Genomic DNA, 6,000 nt, shown 5'->3' with positions numbered 1-6,000 from the left:
TGAGATTTGCACTTCCACTATCAGAGGCACGAGATCCCTGGGAGGAAGCAGTGGCTAGCCACCACGTGCTCCAGGTGGAGGCTCGAGACTCTGTTGACCCTATGTCGTAAGTGTGGCCGGGCACTGTGAAAGACCCGGATGAGCTCGCCCCCGAAATATTCACCAGTGAGGGTGATGGATATGGATCATGTTTATGATCAAGTTTATAACGAGTATAACTCGAGTTGGGGATGCGCGACAGAGGGACAGTCCAATGGTTAGCGACCAGGACTTGTCGGGTTGGCTCTATAACCGACAAGATGATATCATCGGCCACTAGGGACAGGCATTCATCATATGCATACTATGTGAATTGTTTGAGATTGCCTATTTGACTGCATATTACTTGCTAATTATCTAAATGTCTTAACTGCTCCTATTTGTATATTCTTTGTCTGATATAACTGTGTTTGCTATAATATACTCCTGCTGGTGGTTGGGAGGTTTGAAGGAATTGGAAAGGGAAGTATTAGTTAGACTGAAGAATCTTTAGTCAGATGCCCTTATATGGTTTAGCTTGTTTATAAGCTTTGATATTATCTGGAGGAAGTTCTAGGATTGCCTTTGGCTTTCCTCTATTATTATGTATTATGTATGTGGAAGCTGTTATCATGCTGGGGACCTCTGGTTCTCACCCATGCGGATTTTGTGGTTTTCAGATGTAGGACGTGAGGTTTCCCGCTGAGGCATGCTGGAGACTTCTAGATTTGCGAAGATCCTTTGTTCTCGGGACTATGTTTCGGTTTATATGTCTTGCTTAGATACTTTTATCTCCATTAAATAATACAAACTGTGATGACTCCTCTTATGGGAGATCTTGGAGAATAAGTTTTATGTATTTGTGTCCCTTTGGGTTTCCTTTGGGGTTTTCCTTATTTTATCATATGTATATATTGCTATGCTCGGACCGGTTATCTTCGCAGCCGGATCTTGAGTCTTGATATTCCTGTTTTTGACACTCCTTTGTATATATATAATCTCGCGTTGGTTTATCCTTGTTCGTTACGTTAACGATCGGAGTGTTGCGCTTTTGAGTTGCGATTTTTCTTGTTTACCCCTTTTTCTACAAAGGCTCCTAGTTATAATCAATCATTCATACTACTATACGTACTAAATTTTTATTTTAGAGGTCGTAATACCTTGCCATCTCTGAATTATGACTTAAGCATAAGACTCTGTATGGTAGGGTGTTACAACTACGGTCTTTAAGGCTTCTCCCCAGAGTGATTCAGACAAGGAAAAATGACTAATCATACTTCTCACCATGTCCTTAAGAGTTCGGTTTCTTTGCTCTGCAACACCATTCATGCTAGGTTTGCCTGGCATGGTGTATTGCGGAACAATACCACACTCCTCTATGAAAAGAGCAAAAGGTCTGAGACGTTGCTCACCTGAACCGTCATATGTTTCGTAGTATTCACCACCACGATCAGATTTGACAGCTTTAATTTTCTTTCCAAGTTGAAGTTCAACTTCAGCTTTGAAAGATTTGAAAACATCCAAGACTTGGGACTTTTCATGAATTAAATACAGATACCCATAACGAGAGTAATCATCTATGAACGTAATAAAGTACCGTTGTCCATTCCAATAAACAGTAGAAAATGGACCACATATATCAGTATGTATCAGTTCTAAGATATCTTTAGCTCTCTCAGCACCTAATTTCTTTTCGTTTGTCTTTTTTCCCTTTATGCACTAAATGCAGACTTCAAAGTCCGCCAAATTTAGGGGTCCAAGAATTCCATCCGATACGAGCCTTTGAATTCTCTGTTTAGAGATGTGACTTAGGCATTTGTGCCATAATGATGCCAAATTCTCATTTAGCTTTTGTTTTGTACCCGTTTGTAGTATTTCATTATTATAGGAATTTAAGTCAAGCCTATATAGATTATCCACCAAATGACCAAAGCAAATATTATTCAAATTATAAAAGAGACTGACTTTTTTGTCTCCGAACGAACAAAAATAACCTAATTTGTCCAAACGAGAAACAGAAACCAAATTTCATCTAAATGACGGTACATAAAATGTCTCTAATAAATCCAAGTAAAATCCACTCGTGGAACATAATCTAAAGGTTCCTATAGCTTCGACTGCAACTATATTTCCGTCTGCCACATAGATGTATCTTTCAGAATCATTTGACGGTCGGCTCCACAGGAAACCTTGCATAGTAACACTTACATGAGTAGTAGCAGCAGAATCTACCCAGCAAGTATCAATAGGTGCATAACTTAAACTAGTCTCAGAACAAACAAAAGTAAGAATTATACCCTTCTTTACATGCCAAGTGGTATATTTGGTATAATCCTTCTTCATGTGTCCCACCATCTTACAGAAGAAACATGTTGAAACTTGATCTTGTTTCTTAGCCTTTTTCTGCTGAAAAGACATATCCGCAGTAGTATCACGCTTTCTTTTATACCGAGAAGATGAAGCTATGTTAGCACTTTCAGTCTTATCTTGCTGCAGCCTCTCTTCTTCTTACACACAGTGAGATATAAGTTCATTTAAGGACCAAGTGTCCTTCAGAGTGTTATAACTCACTTTGAATTGCCCAAAGTGTGCAAGAAGGGAGATCAAAATGAAATGCACGAGTAAGTCTTCAGACAACTCTAACTTTAGTACTTTTAATTTTGAAGCAAGATGAGAAATTTCCATAATGTACTCCCTTATATTCCTTTTACATTTATACCTCATGGAGACAAGTTTGCTCAAACGACTACTTGCCTCCGCCTTTTCATTCTTAGTAAAGAATTTTTTAACATCCTTTAGGAACTGTTTGGCATCTTTATCCTCAATAATTGAGCCCCGAAACGCTTCAGAAATTGAGCGTTTCATGATTATAATGCTCATTCAATTGGATCTCTCCCACTTCTCTATTTTAACCTCATTGAGATTTTTCGGAGTGGAAGTGGTTTTCTCCTCTCGAAGAACTATATCCAAATCCATACAACCGAGGACAATCTCCACGGTATCGTTCCAAACTTTAAAGTTTGAACCATTCAGTATAGGAATACTACTAATTTATGCAGAAACATTGGTAGTTGAAGCCATAGTTTCTGGATTAGAACAAAAAGAACATGCAGTAAACATTAGTTAAATAATGGAAAAAAATCCATATTGAGATATCTAGAACAACATTAATTTTCAATCTTTGGATAGAAAAATTAACTGTAAGTGATACTCTCATTGCAGTAATCAAATATTGTCGAAATTCCCGTCACACATTAAGCCTTTCTTTGGACCGACTTAATGCACACATGGAAACTTAAACTTCGCAACCTATTTATTACCGCATATATTTTCTATTAATTGGCTAAACAATAACCTTCCTTTGGGCCGATTATTGACTACATAATTAATAAAAAATAAACAAAAGTGTGCAATGCTTGTTATTTGGCCAAACAATAAACTTTCTTTGGGCCGATTATTATCCGCATAAATAATAAGCATTACTTTATTCTTAATTAGTTACCCAAACATGTATTTGCTATCAATATGTGCATATAATTCGGCCAAATATAGGCCTTTCTTTGGGCTGACCAATATTCGCATGAATTATATATCACCATATTCCTTATTTTTTGAATAAATCAATTTTCACAAAAGAGACTACTTTGGCAGCATAATGTTCAATCAATTTATTCCAAAATCAAATCTTTATAATAAATGAGTATAATAATTCAGATTGTCACCAGTTTTTTTATGTAACAATTAAAAAAATTCTTAAACTGTATAAGAAATTAAATTTTAATAATATTTTTTCAGACCTTAAAGAAAAATATGGTTATAACAGAGAAACAAAATTTATGTGTCAAAAATTCTTGATTCATTAAAATTAAAATCAATAATTATAATTCAATAATACTCTATTAATGTTTTAAAAATAAAACATTCATTTATTATATAAATTAAACGCCAATTCGGTCTCATATAAAGTATATATATAAATAATCATACATGATAAGACACGTACATATATAAGGAATTGCAATATCATGGCACTAGCATTAACAACAGGAAATTAATGTGTGTTTGTGCAATAGTACAGTATATGACGCACTCACATCATACACGTTTCTTTATTCGAAATACCATCAAGTAAGGAACACAGTATATATATATATATATATATACTGATTCAGCGAAATAAACCTAAATATTTTCGATGATTAAATTATGGGCGGCTCTAATACTATTTGTTAGAATTTTTTTCAAATTCTTTAATCTAAAGATCATCCATATTAAATCACCAAAAATATAATATAATGCAGAAGTGTACCTGTATTCATAAGAGTCAGAAATTGATGGAAGAATTTGGATCTTATGGTTTTTTCGATCTTCTTCAACTAAAGTCTTCTGTATTCCTAAGTAGTTGAACTGCAACTCTTTTGATAGAAAAAGAGCAACAAAGGCAGCTTTTGCTTGGTTTTAACTCTTTTGAGTATGGCACCCATTAAATCCTAAAACCCAAATAAAATAGTATCTAAAAGTCCAAAAAATAATATATCTGAAATCCAAAAGATAATTATATAAGGAACAAAAGATAATATCTGATTTTATTCTCATTTAATTTCAAATCAAAAGTAATAATGATTTATTCAATTAGCATTTATAATAATAAATGAGATCATCATTATATAAGCCATTTAATTTGAAATAGTATAATTTGTGATTATAATTAATATATGTATTGCCCACAAACAAATTAAAAAATTATTTTAATTTCTTAGCAATTATACTTGGATATCTCCAACATCTGATTCTTATTAAGTCCTTTTTTTTATGCTTCCTGTTCACAGGTTGTGACACCTGGATAGCTGCTACTTTTGTTAATCAACCTGATTAGGAAACTACATTTAAGGTTACATAACATAATGTAAGTTATTAACATGATAGAAGTTCGAAGGATAATAAGAGGAAGCTATTCTTTTTTTTTTGTTAATTTCTTTTTAGCAAATTAATTAATTCAGTTTCAGTGAGGTTGTATTGGCCCTGTGAAATTCGGTAATTTTGGTATTGCTATATTGTATGCAATAAGAAAAAATATTAAGCACATAATCCTAAACATTTCTAAGAGTAAAAAGTATAAAATCGTATTTATAATTTTTTAATATTGATTCTGGCCTTTTATATTTTAATATTGATATAATTTTTGTATATTCCCTCTCTTTTTTTTGGTTGTTTCTAATTGTAATGCATATTCTAATTAACAAATTCATAATTCATGATTGTTTCTTTAGATTACTATTAGTAGTAGTTGTTAGCCTTCTTAAACTTCTCAACATTATAATTAGAATTTAGTAGAACTTTAATTTACTAGAATAAATAATGATAGTTTTGTTCCTGTATCTCTTCTTTTATTTATGAATGGTTGCTGTTCTTTCTTTATGTCTGTTCTTTAAGTTTCTTTATCCAATTTTATCACATGTTTTTCTTGAATTTGTTAAAATATGCTGTTAGAGTTTACTTTATTATAATGCTCTCTTTTGCAGTAGGAGACAACATCTTTTATTTCTTCTTGAATCTTTGTATCAGGTCTCTCTATTTGATAAGTCTGAATGGCCATGGATGCCAATAGAGAAGATCCAAACAGGTATGGTGCTGAGCATTAGAGAAGATGTTTTCTTTGCTGCATTTTCAATTCCATTGAAGTCTCATTTACTTTTTCCGTTCAATATATTTCAGATTAACTTCTGAAAATTTTAATGTGAATTAAATATCGATGTAATGCCATCTATAGTTTTTTTTTAAATTCTTACTCTGATATTTTTCATGTTGTAATTTAATTTTATTGGCTTCTCATTTGTATGTGGGCTAGATTTCAGAAGTTGTTGTAATTTATACAATATGTTGTATAGTTGTTTTCTAACGTGGTCTCTTGGGTATTTTTCATTGATGTGCTTTTAGTTTGTTACTATTTTTTTTGTATACTTAGTCAGTTGTTTTCTTGGT

Source organism: Arachis stenosperma, chromosome 2 (assembly GCF_014773155.1).
Source record: "Arachis stenosperma cultivar V10309 chromosome 2, arast.V10309.gnm1.PFL2, whole genome shotgun sequence".
In the NCBI taxonomy this organism is placed as follows: domain Eukaryota; kingdom Viridiplantae; phylum Streptophyta; class Magnoliopsida; order Fabales; family Fabaceae; genus Arachis; species Arachis stenosperma.
This window is presented reverse-complemented; position numbering follows the sequence as displayed.